A 2,536-nucleotide genomic window follows, 5' to 3' on the forward strand; every position below is an offset into this window, starting at 1 on the left:
ACAAAATAAAACATTTCACTCTAGAAGAAATGGCCCTCTTGGCCTTATGAAAGATACATCCTCAACAAAGGCATAATTTGCCAATGAATCTACAAAGCGATTCCATTGATGAGAAACTAGTTGATAAGTCACTATCTCAAATATCTAAAGTATATCCAAGACCACATGATGATGCATCCTTCACATTGTAAGTCTCATTCAATTGGTTGATCACTATATTCAAGTTTCCTTTTACCAATAAATAGCAGATACCACCTCGTCGGGCTATATTCAGCCCCATGATTAAGGCTATGTATTTTGCCATATTATTAGTAAAAGTGGTATCTAAATAAACTCCCATTTTCATAACAACTCTACATCAAGGGTCGTTAATAATCATACTAGTACTCACATGCTTGGTGGGCCCTCATGAAGCTCCATCAAAATACAAAGTATAGACCCATTCTTCATTGACAGGCCATGCCATATTGATTGGCCTACTTGTACTTATTTTAATAAAAGTCAAACCAAGAGAGAGGATGTACCACAAGTACAATCCTTCATTTCTTAGTAAACTCAATAGGGATGCTAATAAGAACCCTATGACAATGTTGACAATATACTTTAATATCCCACATGAAAGATTTGTCTTACCAGTCAATAATATGGTAACCTTTACTCCACCAGATCACTCGACCTTGGTGGCGATGCTGCTCTATATACGGATGTTTAAGATGAGGAATGATTCTGCCCATCCAATTGCCTTGGCACCTACCGCAAGTTTAAGCTAGATCTGGAAGACATGCAAAGGTACCAAGTTTGACGACGTCAATCCCCTACACGTAATAGGTCTTCAACTTATTAATGTTTACTTTATTTTTAAACTCTACCCCTTGTAAATTTTCCAAAATGGCTATAATGCCATTATTTCCTATACGAACGATCTTGTAAGGGCCATCCCATTTGGGTTTCAACTTGCTAGGAAATAACTCGTGATGTGCATCATAATATAGGATCATTCACAAATGTATATCTTTTAGCACGAAGGTTATGAAGCACTTTCATCCTCTTCTTTCCTACCTCTTGTTGTCACAAAGATTACAATGAGATCTTATCAAGATATGCTAGAGTAGTCAATCTTTCTTGCAATGCTTTCTCTTCACCCAACAAATGGTTCAATACAAATCTCACAATGGTAACTCAATTTCCAAGGGCAAGACACACTCTTTCCCATATACCAACTTAAATGGGGTGTGGCATGTCACTCACTTGAACATCATATCATAAGGCCTGATAGCCATATGATATCCACAAAAGTCACATAGTACCTAGGCCCACCAAGTGATACATTATGAACGGGTGCCCAAACATCTAAGTGTATATGTTGCAACGGCCTACTGGCATTCCATGTACTATTTGCAAATGGAAACCTAGCTTGTTTCCCAAAGTGACATGCGGAGTATGCATGTCCCAAATCAATAAACTTAAACCTTTGTAACCTTGTAACAAGCTTCTTACGCTATATATTTTTTAGTTTTTGAACATTTATATGTCCAATCTGCTTATGCAAAAATATCAACGTCTTGCATACTTGATCCATCATGAGCAAACATAGCACCATTCAATTGAGGTATGTTTTCATCAAGTGTAAACATCCTACTATGTCTTTGGCCTTTACCAACCAATCTACATCCTTTGACGTATTCCTCTTTGAAGTAGCCATCTCTATTGAATCATACCTATAGGTTTTGCTCAACCATCTGACCAACAAATAGCAAGTTTTTGGTGATCAATGAAACATGCAATACATCATGTAGCTTCTTTTCTTGCCATCAGGCATGACCAAGGAAACAATCTTTGTGTGTGCTATGTCATGTTGAGAATCATCTCCACTACATATATAGCCAAATTTAGTACATGTTTTCAGCTCATCAAACCACTCACCATGTGGTATCATGTGATTTGAGGTACCATAATCTATATATCAAACATTATTAGACTTTCCTTTCTGCTTGCATTTGTTGCGTACATAAGTCATAGTAAAGAGTCTCTCACTAGTCTCAAGCTTTGCATGACTAGAAGACGCATAGTATCTCTATTATCTATCATTTTGATTACCTTGCTTTTTCAAGCACTCTTTTGCAATACTAGGATGTATGTTGTTGGGTTCCCCTGCCATGGCTAGAACCTCTACCACGATGACCATAGCCTCTCTAATTAGAGTAAAAAACTGCATCTCTATTTTTAGAGCTACTCGAGCTCGTAGTCAACCCCAATTTCACTTCTTAATGGATAAGAAAGAATGCCAATTCATTATAGTAAGGCATTTCAGCCCTGCCTGAAATCGCTGTCTGAAATCAACACATTAAAGGACTTGTATTTAGGTCCCTGACCATTTAAGGTCATAGCCACCAAATCCTCATCATCTATCTCAGTCCCAATGGACGGCATTAACTGATCCGCAATAGTCTTTATCTAAGTTAAATAGTCTTGAATAAGCTATCCTTTCCTATCCATTGCATTAAACTTCTACTTCAACTGTATTTTTCTAGCACTA

The sequence above is a fragment of the Lygodium microphyllum genome, chromosome 4 (genome assembly GCF_053477565.2).
Source record: "Lygodium microphyllum isolate KBCC chromosome 4, Lygodium_microphyllum_v1.1.10, whole genome shotgun sequence".
NCBI lineage: Eukaryota > Viridiplantae > Streptophyta > Polypodiopsida > Schizaeales > Lygodiaceae > Lygodium > Lygodium microphyllum.